Genomic DNA, 15,220 nt, shown 5'->3' with positions numbered 1-15,220 from the left:
CTGTCTGCACCTCCGCTGCTCATCCTCTGTCTCTCTCTGTTCTCAAAAATAAATAAACATTAAAAAAAATAAAAGATTTTTAAGCCTAATTGAGTAGTTTGAAATTTGACATCCGAGAAATTAAAATGAGTTCCTAGTTTAGTAAGCATTATGATGTATTAAACATTCAAATATGGCTGACATGGCCTATGCCTAGAGTGTTTAGAGATTAAAACTATTCTAGGGCTACGAGTTTTCAACTATGACAATCTGTAGTTATTTGTGAAGATTCTGCAAGGGATGTATTTTTACTTGTCTCTTATTTATAATACAAAATCTTACTGTACTTTTTTATTTGTTTAATCCATTTTTTAAGTGTATATATATGCATATATATATATAGCACCACTGTTGAGCACCTATGTAGTTTGAGCATTTAGCCATAAATATGGAACAACATTGTTGCCCTTAGAGCTTATATTCTTATGTATAAGCATATGCCAGCTTTCTAAATAATTAAGGTACTTTCATAGATTAATGAATGTTACAGAAAAAAATGAGAGGTGATGGGATAGAGAGTAACTGGGGAGTGGATGGGCAAAAAAGGGGTTATTTGTAGGGCAATCAAAGCAAGCCACTTTGAGAAGGTATGATATATGAACTAAAATCTGAATGATGAAAAGGAGCCAGCTATGTGAGAATCCAAGAACCTACCAGGTAGAGGAAGAAGCTAGTGTCCTGAAGTGTAAACCAGCTGGTAGTAGTCAAGAGAAGGAACGCTGTGATATAATGAAAAGGGGGAGGATTAAACTCAATGAGGTAAAAGAGGTAGGCAGGGACGGCATCAGGTACAATTTTTATGTTCATGGTAAGAAGTTTGAATTTTATTTTTATCTTAATTATAATGGGAAGTCATTATAGGGTTTTAAGTAGGAAAGTGATTTTATCTGATTTACTGATCAAAAAAGCTTGGGAATTACTTGGCTTTTATGGTTAAAGGTCACTTGAAAGAAGCTCAAAGGAAGTGGTTAGTTTGTTGCCTTTTTTATTCACTCCTAAGTGAATAAAACTTTCCTAAAGTTTTCTACAAGTGATTAGATTTTGAACAGCCATTTAAAAAAAGATCCTGATTGGGGTGCCTGGGTAGCTCAGTCAGTTGGGCATCCGACGCTTGATCTTGGCTCAGGTCATGATCTCTTGGGTCCATGGGGTCAAGCCTCGGTACACTGACAGCATGAAGCCTGCTTGGGATTCTCTTTCTCCCTCTCTGTCTCTGCCCCCCCCCCCCATCTCTCTCTCATTAGATAGATAAACATTTAAAAAACAAAAGATCCTGGGTTTTGTCTTTACTTTTTAGATTTTACATATGGTATAACAATTCAGTGATGCTTGATTCTTGTATTCTTTATCTTCTGAATTTGAAATGCTTTTTGTTAAAGATCATATTGGGACCTGAAATAATAAATTCATCTCATTCCTCTAATTCACCACTCTCCCTGGTCTTCCCACACTCGCCCCACTCCACCCCCAAAAGGGGAGGGTAAAGTGGAGAACCGTCATCACTGTGAAGGAAAATAAATGAACTGAGCTGCTGTCCACCAAGTAGGTGCTGACAAAGCCCCAAAAACATTTAAGTTTCTGTTCCTTGCTTCAGCTGGTGGCATGGGCAGGTGGAGATGGTTGTCTGTCTTCATTTTAATTTTGACTTCTTTCTGCCATTCCTTTCTCCCTCTTTCTGTCTGCTTTTTTGAGATTTGTCTCTCTCTCTCTCCAGTGTTTGTATAACTATTTCCCTCTGTCTTTGTAACTCTGTGTTCATCTGTTGCTGACTATGAAGCTGACAGTCATCTTTTTCTGGCTGCTTGGTTTCCCCTTCACCCCTGTCAGTTTCCCCTTTCAGCAGCCTTTATAAAACTATAAAGGACTTCATCAATTCCTTTCCTTTTCCTACCCCTTTGTCTCTTTTACTCTTGTTCTTCCTCCCTTTCTCTTCATTTTTCCACATTTCTGTTACTTTTGTCCTTTTTATTCTTTCTTTACTTCTTCTCCCTTCTCTCAAAATCCTGGGAAAGCCATGTCAGACCTAGAGAGGAGAGACAGAGATGGCCCCTACCCTCTAATAGCTTTTCTTCCCTCATTGCCTTATTTCCCCCCTTGAGAATATATAGGACTTTTGAAGACATTTACTAATTGGAAAAAGAAACGCCATGATTTGTACATTATATTACTTGAAATTTTCACCCTAGTGAGAGACTTTGGGATACTAGAAAGAGTATGGACTGATTTTATAGCTACAACATTAGGTTTTTTAAATCCCTTCTTTAAGCTGTAAGACTTTGAGCAAGTTATTTAACTTCCTTGTCCTTATAAAATGGAAATGACTTTTCAGATTTGTTTTGCAAGTTAGTTTGAGAATACATTAAATAAGAGGAGATATAATATTTTACTTACTTCATCATTCAATAAAAGCTCTTTTCCTCCCCCCCCCCTTTTTTCCTATGTGGAGTTGTCTGAAGAGAGAAGCAAACTGGAATGATGTTTGTTATCCTTAACTGAATCTCAAGTAATTGAGAAAACTACTATTATGAGTCACATTTCTATTCAGACACTGAGTGCTAGGGGATTTTGGAGTAAAATATTGACCTCAGTTACAATGGTCTTATGTTAATATATTAGAGGTGTTCGTTTGTGTATGTGTGTGTGTGTAGTTAATGATTTTTGTTATGTAACTTATCTATTTCTAACAGCCTTTTGCATTTTACTAAATCACCTTTGATATTACTATCTCGTTAGTTTCTGACAATCGTTTGACAGTCTATACAATTATCGTTTCAATGAGAAATTTCTTTAGTCACTTATAACCTATTTTTTTTTTAAGTTTATTTATTTTGAGAGAGAGAGGGAGAGAGAGTGCATACAGGAGGGGCAGAGAGAGAGGATGAGAGAGAGAGAATCCCAAGCAGGCTTCGCAAGGTTAGCACCAGCAAGGAGCCTGATGTGGGCCTCCTTGTGGATCTTGAACTCACAAACTGGGAGATCATAACCTGAGCGAAATGGGCTTGATCACGTGATGCTAAGATCATGACCTGAGCTGAAATCAAGAATCTGATGCGCAACTGTGGAGCCACCCAGGCATCCCTATAACCAGTTTTTAATGGGAACTTTAAACTGTATTACTCCAAATAAGTTTCTGAAGGCCTTAATTCATTATACGTTCTATTCAGTTATTAAACTATATGTAATTTTAAAACTTTACTGATTTTAACTGTAAAATATGCACATTATAGAAACATTAACTTGGAAGTATAAAAGTACAAAGAAAATTAAAATCATCTTTAATTTGAGTCTTGGTGATATTACTTCATTTTTCTATGAATATTTAAACACACCAACCATATTTATATAGAACACATCATGCTTCATAATTTGATGTACTATTTTTTTTCATTAATGCATACTGTATTTGCATTATATTTTGAATATCTTTAAAAGTATTCAAAAGCACTACGGTGCCTGGGTGGCTCAGTCACTTGAGTATCCAACACTTGATTTCAACTCAAGTCATGATCCCGGTATCATGGGATCAAGCCCCCCATTGGATTCTGCACTTAGCGTAGAGCCTGCTTAAGATTCATTCTCCCTCTCCCTCTCCGTCTCCCTCTCCGTCTCCCTCTCCGTCTCCCTCTCCGTCTCCCTCTCCGTCTCCCTCTCCGTCTCCCTCTCCGTCTCCCTCTCCGTCTCCCTCTCCCTCTCCCTCTCCGTCTCCCTCTCCTAGTGCCCCTCTTCCCTACTTATGCTCCTTCTGTCTCTGTCAATCAATATTATTCAAAAGCATAATTGTAAATGGATGTATAGTCTCCCATTGTATGGCTATACCATAATCATACCTATTGTTATACTTCGCATTATTTAAAATTTTTCACAATTACATACAATGCTAGAATGAACAACTTTATACCTAAGTCTAATCTTTGATAGCATCTTTATTTTAGGATTGATTCTATGAGTTGAATTACTAGATCAAGGGGTTAATATTAATATTTCAAATATTTTTTGATACCTAAAGATAATACAGGATACTTCTAGAGGTTTCTAATTAACTCTATATAATTTTAGAGGTGTGGCTCTTCATAGCCTTTTTTTTTTTTTTTAGCATACATGGTCCAGTTCTGTGGATGCCTTTCAGAGTCTGACACATGGGTATAACAAATTCTAAGAAGTGGAATACATACAAGAAGTAGAAAACAGTAAAAACACCTTTAATATTTTAATGTATTTAAAATATTTAAATGCATTGAAAGTACTTCAAAGCTTAGTACATCCTGAGGGTCAACATTATGAAGTTAGCTATCATTGTACTATCAATTCATGATATTCAGGTTGATGAGACTTCTATCATAAATATATGTAAAATGCATAGCAATTAGTACTATTACTACTGTTATTTTTTAATGCATTATAACAGTTTGTTATATAAAGACTGTATCTGAGGAAGTTATGAAGCATTCTCCGTATCTTACATGTCAGTCTGTATTCTTTCTTATTCTTGTTATAATGCCTTTCCAGAACAATGTAAGCTAATCCTTTAAAAAATGTCTACAGTACTTACTTTGTCATTTATTTGGTGAACTATGTTAATATTGATTTTTTATTTAATTTATTGTAGTCAGAAACACACTCTGAATTCGGTTTTGAAATTTCTTAAGACTTTTTTTTTTTTTTTTTTTATAATAGCTCAGAATGTCATCTGTCTTAATGTTCCCATGTATACTTGGAAAGAATGTGCATTTTCTAGTTTCGGGGTTTGGTGTTCCATAAATTTCAATTAAGTTTTATGTTGGTATATAGAGTTCAGATTTTCTTCATCCTGCCTAATAATTTTGTTTACATCTTTTTTGTCCATTACTGAGAGTAGTGTTAACATCTCAAACTTTAATTTGTCTGTTTCTTATGTTAGTAGTTCACTTTTTTGCTTCACTTATTTTGAAGCTCTACTGTTAGATGCATAAACGTTGAATGTATAAACACTGAAGAGTGTTATGTGTGCTTAACAAATTGATGTTTTTATCGGTATGTAAGGTCCCCCTTTTCCTGGTGCTAATCCTTATTCTGAAGTCTACGTGGGTGACATTAAACAGCTGCTCCTTTCTTCTTAGTTTTGCATGGTGCATCATGTTTCACTCTTTTACTTTTAACCTGTTTGTGAGCTCATGTTTTAAGTTTGTCCCTTGCACATACATATATTTGGCTCTTGCTTTTATTTTACCTAGTTTAACAGTCTCTGCCTTTTAATTCCCATTTGACTTTTTTCCCCTTCCTTCTTTCCTCCCTCCCTCTTTCTTTATTTCCTTTCTTTCTTTCTTTCTTTCTTTCTTTCTTTCTTTCTTTCTTTCTTTCTTTCTTTCTTTCTTTCTTTCAACTTCACCCATTTCTTTCACTCTAGCCCCCCATCTCCGACAGTCACCAATCTGTTCTCTGTATCTATGGGCTTGGTGTTTTCTGTTTTGCCTTTTTTTTTTTTTTTTTTTAGATTCCACACATAAGAGAGATCATGCAGTATTTGTCTTTCTCTGACTTATTTCACTTAGCACAATTCATGTGAGGTCCATCCATTTTGTTGTTAATGGAAAGATCTCATTCTTTGAATAATATTCCATTAAATATATATACATGTTAATATATATATATATGCACACACACCTATATGTGTATATACAAACCATACATACATACCACAAATTCTTTACTCATTCATCCATTGGTGGACACTTAGGTTGTTTTTATATCTTGGCTATTATAAATAATGCTACAATTAACATGGGGGTGCATATATCTTTTCAAATTAGTGTTTTTGTTTTCTTCAGATACATACCCAGAAGTAGAATTGCCGATAGTTTTATTTTTAAATAAATAGTAGTTTTATTTTTAACTTTTTGAGGACCTTCCATGCTGTTTTCTACAGTGACTGCACTGTAGTTTACATTTCCACGAACAGTAACACAGGTGTTCCCTTTTCTCCACACCCCTACCACACTTGTTATTTCTGGTCTTTTTGATAGTAGCCATTTTAACAGGTGTGAGGTGATAGATCATTGTCATTTGATTTGCATTTAAAATCCCTGATCACTGATGATGTTGAACATCTTTTCATGTACCTTTTGGTCATCTGTATGTCTTCTTTGGAAAAATGTCTATTCAGTTCTTCTGCCAATTTTTTAGCCAGATTTCTGTTTGTTTTTTTGTTTTTGCTATTGAGTTGTATACATTCTTTAAATTTTTTGGATATTAGCCTCTTATCAGATATATGATTTCCAAATGTATTCTCTCATTCAGTAGGTTGCCTTTTTCATTTTGTTGATGGTTTTCTTTGCTGTGTAGAAAGTTTATAATTTGATATAGTCCTGTTATTTACTTTTACTTTTAAATCTGAAGAGTCATTGCCAAGACTGATATCAGGGAGCTTACTGTCTGTATTTTCTTCTAGAAGTTTTATGGTCTCAGGTCTTATGTTCATATCTTCAATCCATTTTGAGATAATTTTGTGTATGGCATAAGATCATAGTCAGTTTCATTCTTTTTCATGCGGTTGTCTAGTTTTCCCAACACCTTTTATTCAAGAAATTGTCCTTTCTCCATTGTGTATTTTTGACTCTGTTGAAAATTAATTGACCATGTATGCTTGGGTTTATTTCTGGACTCTATTCTGTGACATTGGTCTATATGTGAATTTTTATGCCAGTGCTGTTGCTGTTTTGATTACTGTAGCTTTGTAATATAGTTTAAAGTCAGAGTGCATGATTCCTTTAACTTTGTTCTTTTTCAAGAATGGTTGGCTATTTGGAGTCTTTTTTAGGACTGTTTGTTCTATTTGAGAAAACTGCCATTGGAATGTTGACAGGAATTGCATTGAATCCATAAATTACTTTGAATGGTGTAGACATTTTAACAATATTCTTCCAGTCCATGAGCATGGAATGTCTTTCCATTTATTTCTGTCTTCATTTTCTTTTATCAATGTCCCGTAGTTTTCATTATACACGTTTACATCCTTGGTTAAATATATTCCTAGATAATTTTCTTTTTAATGCTATTTTAAATGAGATTGTATTCTTAATTTCTCTTTCTGATAGTTTATTTTTAGTGTGTAGAAATGCAGCAGGTTTAGGGTGCCTGGTTGCTCAATCAGTTAAATGTCTGACTTCAGCTCAGGTCAGGGTCTCATGGGTTGTGGGTTCGAGCCCCTAATTGAACTCTGTGCTGACAGCTTGGAGCCTGAAGCCTACTTTGGATTCTGTGTCTCCGTTTCTTTCTCTGACCTTCCCCTGCTTGTGCTCTGTCTCTCAAAAAAAAAAAAAAAAAAAAAAAGTAAAAACATTTTTTTAATTTATAAAAAAAGAAAAGAAATGCAGCAGGTTTTTGTGTGTTGGTTTTGTATCCTGCACCTTTGTTAAATTCATTTTTAGTTCTAATATATATTGTTTTAAACATTTATTTTTGAGAGAGAGAGAGAGATCACGAATGGGGGAGGGAGAGAGAGAGAGAGAGAGAGAGAGAGAGAGAGAGAGAGAGAGAGATCATGAGTGGGGGAGGTGCAGAGAGAGAAGGAGACACAGAATCTGAAGCAGTCTCCAGGCTCTGAGCAAGCTGTCAGCACAGAGCCCCATGTGGGGTTTGAATTCACAAAGCATAAGATCATGGCTTGAGCCGAAGTCCGACACTAAACCAACTGAGCCACCCAGACACCCCTAGTTCTAATATTTTTTGATGGGATCTTTTGGGTTTTCTGTACATATAATACCACGTCATCTAAAGAGTGACCATGTTATTTCTTCCTTTTCAATTTGGATGCCTTTTATAGCTTTTTCTTGCCTAATTGCTCTGGCTAGGACTTCCCATATTAATGTTGAACAGAAGTGGCAAGAGTGGGCATCTTTGTCTTGTGTCTGATCTTAAAGGAAAAGCTTTCAGCTTTCCACCATTGAGTATGTTGACTGTGGGCTTGTCACATGGCTTTTATTATGTTGAGGCACATTCCCTCTAAACCCACTTTGTTGAGTTTTTATCATAAATAGATGTTAAATTTTGTCAGATGCTTTTTTTGCATGTATTGAGTTGATCTTATAATTTTTATCTTAAATTTTGTTAATTTAATATATCTCTGTTAATGTGTAATTTCTACCTTTTAATTCCCATTTGATTTCCCTCCCTTCCTTTTGCCTTCTCCTTTCTCTTCCTTTTTTCTTCTCTCCTTTACTACCTTTGTCATCATGATTTTAGACTGAATACATTTTTAGAAACCCATTTTATCTCTCCTATTGATGTTTTATCTCTACCTCTTTTTTTAGTGAGTCTTTTAGGGATTATAGTATGCATTCTTAAGTTTTTATATTCTGCTATGAACTAGTAACATATCACTTTACATATAACCTTGAAACAGTGCTTCCATCTGTTACACTAGTCCTTTGTGTTAATGTTGACATACATTTTACTTGCCAATATAAGCCTCATAGTAAATTATTAATATTGCTTTAAACAATCAGTCATCTTTAAAGAAATTAAGAAACAAGGAGAAAAATCTTTTATATTTACCCACTGATTTACCATTTTTGGTGTTCTTCATTCCTCCATATAGATAACAGATTTCCATCTGGTATCTCTTTCATCCTGAAGAACTTCATTTTAACATATCTTATAGTGCACATCTATTGGGACAAAATGTCTTAGTGTTTGTGTATATGGAAATGCCTTCATTTTGCCTCTGCTTTTGAAAGACTTTGCTTTAGCTCAGGCTGCCATAACACCATAGACTGAGTGTAACAAATTTATTTTCTCATAGTTTGCGAGGCTAGAAATATAAGATTCAAATGCCAGCATGTTGGTTTCCTGTTAGGATGATCTCCCAGGCTTGTAGATGGCTGCCTTCTCACCTTGTCTTCACATGGCGAACAGAGAGAACGAGAGCAAATGTGAGTGTGCAGGCAGGCATGAGTAAACAAGTGCTCAGGTGTCTCTTCTTATATAGGCACTAATCCCTTTATAAGAACCCCACATCTTGATTCATCTAACTCTAATTACTTCTCAAAGGCCCATCATGTTTCCAAATGCCATCCTATTTGGGGTTAAGCCTTCGATACACGGGTTTGTGGGGCAGAGGGACACTGAATGTTACAGACATTCTGCTCATAACAACCTTTTCACTGGTTATAGAATTCTAGGTTGAAGGTTTTTAACACTTTAAAGATGTCATTCCATTTTTTTTTAAATTGTGGCAAATACACATAACACAAAATTCACCAACTTAGCCATTTTTAAGTCTACACTTCAGTGGCCTTAAGCTTATTTACAATGTTGTGCAGCCATCACTAGTGTCCATTTCTAGAACTTTTTCATGGTCTCAAACAGAAACTCTGAATCCATTAAACATTAACTCCCCATTACCCACTTCCCCAAATATCTGGTAACCTTTATTAGGCCTTCTGTTTCTATGAATTTGCCTATTATTCATTCTTCTTATGAGTAGATTCATGCAATATTTGTCCCTTTGTTACTGGCTTAATTTTTACATAATTCTTATAATGTGTCAGGATTTTACTTCTTTTTAAGATTATCTAAGTTGCATTGTGTATATATATGCTACATTTTGTTTATTCATTCATCTCTTGGTGGACAATTTGGGTTCTTTCTACCTTTTGGCTGTTGTGAATAATGCTGCTGTGAACATGGATGCACAAATATTTGTTCCAGTCCCTGCTTTCAGTTGTTTTGGGTATATGCCTGGAAGTGGGATGGTTGGATTATATGATAATTCTATGTTTAACTTTTGAAGAACTGCCATACTGTTTTCCAGAGTGCCTGTACCATTTTCACATTCCCACCAGCAGTGCATAAGTGTTTCAATTTCTTCACATCCTCATCAACACTTACTTTCTGTGTTTTATATAATAGCCATCCTGATGGGTGTGAAGTGGTCTCTCATTGAGGGTGTCATTTGCATTTTCTTAATGACTAGCGATACGGAGCATCTTTTCATGTGCTCGTTGTCCATTTGAATATCTTGAATATTCAAGTATTGTTCACATTTTTTATTTGGATTGTTTTTTGTTGTCTTTTTTTAATAAATATATTCTGAATATTAATCCTTTATCAGATATATGTCCTGTGCACAAATGTTTTTATTTTGATGAAATCCAGTTTATTTTGCTTTTGTTGCACATGCTTTCATTGTCATATCCAGGAAGTTCTCCTTAAATTCAGTGTCATGGAATTTCCCCCCAGTGTTGTGTTTTCTTTCTTTCTTTTTGTTTTTTAAATTTTTTTAACGTTTGTTTATTTTTGAGAGTTCACTTGCAGTGGGGGGAGAGGAGGGGGAGACAGAGAGAGGGAGTCACAAAATCCGAAGCAGGCTCCAGCTCTGATGTGTCAGCACAGAGCCCGGCGCAGGTCTCTTAACTCACAAACCACGAGATCATGACCTGAGCCCAAGTCAGTTGCTCAACGGACTGTACCACCCAGGTGCCCCAACCCCCCTCCCCACTCCCCAGTGTTTTCTTAGGAGTATTATAGTTTTAGCTCTTACATTTAGGTCTTTGGTCCATTTTGAGTTAACTTTTGTATTTGCTATAAGGTAAGATTCCAATTTCATTCATAGGCATTTGGATATGCAGTTTCCTTGGCTTTGGATATGCTTTCTTCATTGAATGGTTTTGGTACTTTTATTTTCCCCCCCATCTAACCTTCCCAACAATTGTGTTGTAAATGCCTTTCTCATGTTTCCTATAGAGGTGTTGCCAGCCAAGATAAGGGAGAATTAAGGGTTGCACATACAGACAAGAAGTAGGTTTGAGACATTTAATTTTAGTCTCAATAAAGAAAGAAGGATTACTCTGCCACAGAGAGGTTCCAGTTCCAAGAATTTTGACCTGATGGAGTAATGTAGGTGGTGTATATATAAAGTGGACAGGGCCCAGGGAATGGATGGAGACAATTATGACAGAAGTGACTGGTCAGAAAACAGGTGTTTTCACATTTTGTTAGCTACAGTATAGACCCTAGAGCTGCCTCATTTCCTCTCCTTCCCTGCTCCCCACACCTGGTTAGTCCTTCCTAGAAGCCCTTGCCTTGGCCACTTGGGCCCACTACAACTCCTGCTGCACCTGAGCCAGGGTCTTCCTCTGTAGCGAGGTCTGCTGTTCAGGATCCCAGAGCTGGGATTTGTATTGCTTAATTTCAGCTCTGATATAGTCCAGCCTCTTTCCCACTGTGTGGCCCAAGCTTCTCCCATCTCCTTTTGACCAGCACAGGACCCAGAAATTTAAAGACCATGTTGGACTGAACCAGCAGGGCCAATTCCTCCTTAATGATAATATTTTTATTAGTTGCACCTCAGGCTTCTGCTGCCCAGACATGGATTTAACTCAGGTCCTTCTGTAGCTGCTGATATCTCCACTTCTCCCTGTAGCTTCTTCTGGATTAGTTTAGCCATGGCAGGGATGAAGGCCTGCATGGAGTTGGAGAGGGGCTCTGGGTCTCATACTCTGGAAGGTACCTGAACTCGCCTTTCTGCCTGACATTCTCCCTTCACTATTAATTGAAGTATACCAGTCTTGGCCTCTTGTTGAAAATCAGTTGACTATATATGCAAGAGTTTATTTTGGGGCTGTCTGTTCTATTTCATTGGCCTGTATCTGTCCTTATACCAGTACCACACTATTTGAAATGCTATAGCTTTACATAAGTTTTGAAATCAAGATATTTGAGTCCTCTTTGTTCTTCTTTTTCAAGATTTGTTTTGAGGCCAAAATTCCATATGAATTTTGTGATGAATTTTTGTTTCTGCAGAAAACATAACTGAGATTTTGATAGAGTTTGCATTAAATCTGTAGGTTGATTGGGTAATGTTGTCATCTGAACAATATTAAGACATGCCAGTCCATGAACACGAAATGTCTTTCCATTTATTTTTGTGTTCTCTAATTTCTTTAAACAGTGTTTTGTAGTTTTCAGTGTACATGTCTTTCACCTTCTTGGTTAAGTTTATTCCCAGGTATTTTATTCTTTTTAATACTACTGTAATTGGAATTGTTTTCTTAATTTTCTTTTCATATTCTTTATTGCTAGCATTGAGAAACAAAACTGGGGAGCGCATGGGTGTGTCAGTTGGTTAAACATCCGACTTCTGTTCAAGTCTTGATCTTGTGGTTAGTGAGTTTTGAGTCCCACATTGGCCTCTCTGCTGTAGCACAGAGCCTGCTTCAGATCCTCTGACCACCCCCCCCCCCGCCACCACCTCCCCTTCCTTGCTTGTGCTTTCTCTTAAAAATAACTAAACATTAAAAAAAAAAAAAAAAAAAAGTTAAAAAAAACACACAACTGGGTTTCTTTGTGTGTGTGTGTGTGTGTGTGTGTATCTTGGTACTTTGCTGAACTTGTTCATTAGCTCTAACAGGTTTTGTGAGTGTGTATGGAGTGCTGTATATCTATGAACAGAGATAATTTTACTTTATTTAGAATTTGGATGCCTTTTATTTATCTTGGGTAATTGCTCCTTTTCAGAACTCTGCCTCAAAAAGGTTTGTTACCTCAGCAACCCTAAGCTCCTAAATCCTACTTTCTCTGCTCTGATACTAACTACTGTGTTGTGCTTAGGCTTCGCCATGGTCTGCAGTGTGCTTCCAGGCATAAAGCTGAGATAGTTAAGGACTACATCATGAATTCTCCTTCCAGGGATTACACTGTGATTCTGCCTACCATCCAGTTGTCCAGTATCTGAAAATAGTGCTTAAAGTAACTTTCCCAGTTTTATATGTCAAGGGCAGTAGTCTGGTAACACTTAATTCCATCATGGATGGCAGTGAAAGTCTATTTACATACTACATTGTGATGATTCTTTTACAATAATGGCTTTGTTAATGAATCTGTACTTTTTTTTAAACTACCTTTAACAGTTTGTTCAGGTACTGATTCTTTCAATTCTTTCTGTAGAACATAGAACATGTTTAATGACACCCCAACACACTACATACTATGGCTGAATTTAGGTTTCATTTTAGTATACAGCCAGACTTCAGCTCACAGTAATTGAGTCATGCTTACCAAGACCCAGTTGTGTTTGTTTCCATAAGTTTCTATGCTAGTTTTCCTTGAAATTGTGATTATATAATTTAATTGAATACTATGATCTGATTGCTATATAGGGGACAAGGAGTTCTTTCTGTGACAGTTCTGTTGAATACTTTGAAAAGGCAATATAATGGAGGGGCACCTGTGTGGCTGGCTCAGTTGGTTAAACATCTGGCTCTTGATTTCTTGATTTTGGCTCAGGTCATGATTTCACGGTTCATGAGTGTGAGCCATACATCGGGCTCTGTGCTGAATGCACGGAGTCTGCTTGGGATTCTCTATCTCCCTCTCTGTCTGCCCCTGCCCACTTGTTCACACACTCTCTCTCTCTCAAAAAATAAATAAACATTTAAAAAAAAGAAAAGACGATAATGGTGAATTTCTTTTAAAAAAAGTTTTTTTAAAACGTTTATTCATTTTTGGGAGACAGAGACACGGCGTAAGCAGGGGTGGGGCAGAGAGAGAGGGAGACACAGAATCTGAAGCAGGCTCCAGACTCTGAGCTGTCAGCACAGAGCCTGATGTGGGGCTCAAACTCATGAACTGTGAGATCATGACCTGAGCAGAAGTCCGATGCTTAACGACTGAGCCACCCAGGCACCCTGATGATGGTGAATTTTTAATGAATTCTGTCAAATTAGGTGGAGGTGAAACAATTACAAAAGATTATAATGTAAAAAGGAAATCATAAAATTCTAGACAGATTTTGGACTCTGATTGTTTCACAAATGTCTTTGCATTCTAACTTCACATTTAAAAACCCCCAAACTAATAAATTAACTTATTTTCCTGGTAACTTGTCAAAGAAACGACACTTAGAATTCTAATCATTGGACCCATACTCAAAGAAAAAATACTGGCCCTATTATCAGATTATTAGAAGAGTGTACATGTATGCTTTTTAAGTTAAAATACAGTGTATAAGGTGTGAATGTATATGTGTGCACATGCATGCACATCTGTGTGTATATTTACTTACTTAGGTGGTCCCCTGTCATCACTAGAACTTTCAGCTAACTGACTGTCAATTCCTGAGTCGGAAAGGAGACTTCTGTTGGGTAATTTCACTTTTATTCTAAATTAACAAGGAATTGTCTTACACATCTTAATGTGCCTCCTCACAGTCTGGTTTGATCTTCACATCTTTGCCTCTTGAATATTGCTTTGTTAAACAGAAGCATTTAGGGGCTCCTGGGTGGCTCAGTTGGTTAAGTGTCCGACTGCAGCTCAGGTCGTGATCTCATGGCTAGTGAGTTGGAGTCCCTCATCGAGCTTGCCACTGCTGTCAACGCAGAGCCTGCTTCAGATCTTCTGTCACTCGCCCCAACCCTGCCCCTTCTCCGTTTGCATTCTCTCTCTCAAAAATAAATAAATCTTTAAAAAATCTTAAAAAAAAAACTATTTACCTTTGGATCTGTTATTTTTTATTACTTCCAGCCTCCTTTGCAGATTTAATTAATTTCATTTATTGCTTAAACTATTTCTTGATTTTAAGAAGTTAATTTACCTTCTGTTCCTTTCCTTTGATATTTTTTCAACAATTATTTGATATTTGGTTCTTTGCTGCTATGGCTTTTGTTTTCATAGTTCTTAACGTATGTTGTGTGTATGTCAGCCTTTTAATTTATTACCAGGGTATGAGGAGGACTGTTTGATTAAAAAATTGGATCTTTTCAGACTATTCCAAGTGCTCTGTGGCCACACTTTTTTGTCCTTTTATTTCGCCTTCTGAAAAAGCTCCTACATGCCTGATAACTACATGACTTCGTGATTTAAAAATCCCAAAACTTCTGGAGCATTGGATTAAAAAGAAAAAAAAAAGTTGCCTTAACTGTTACAAAGTTGATCATTATTATTATAGCTTTCTTCTTAAAATTATTAGCTTAGTAACTTTCAAAATGACTCAGAGAAGCATGTTGGTTTTCACTGACACAATATTGATCATTTAATTTGTGAGGCATGTTTTTTTTTTGTTTTTTTTTAGTAACTTTCAGTTGTTTCAAAATTAATAGAAACCAAAGATTGTTTCGTGTGTTTCCTTGTATAAAAATGAAGTCTCCCAATGAATTTTCCTGATTTGAGGGGGGGAAAGTTTTAGCATTTTTTTAAAATTGTAGCATTC

The 15,220-nt window shown here is 36.3% G+C and overlaps 1 protein-coding gene and 1 pseudogene across 2 annotated transcripts in view; one reads left to right on the top strand and one right to left on the bottom strand.

The window, feature by feature from the left end:
- NDUFS4 (NADH:ubiquinone oxidoreductase subunit S4) overlaps window positions 1-15,220 on the top strand; it is a 112,675-nt gene that overhangs the window by 53,548 nt on the left and 43,907 nt on the right. The window lies entirely within an intron of this gene.
- LOC102957451 lies at window positions 11,073-11,598 on the bottom strand (annotated as a pseudogene).

Source organism: Panthera tigris, chromosome A1 (assembly GCF_018350195.1).
Source record: "Panthera tigris isolate Pti1 chromosome A1, P.tigris_Pti1_mat1.1, whole genome shotgun sequence".
In the NCBI taxonomy this organism is placed as follows: domain Eukaryota; kingdom Metazoa; phylum Chordata; class Mammalia; order Carnivora; family Felidae; genus Panthera; species Panthera tigris.
This window is presented reverse-complemented; position numbering and strand designations above follow the sequence as displayed.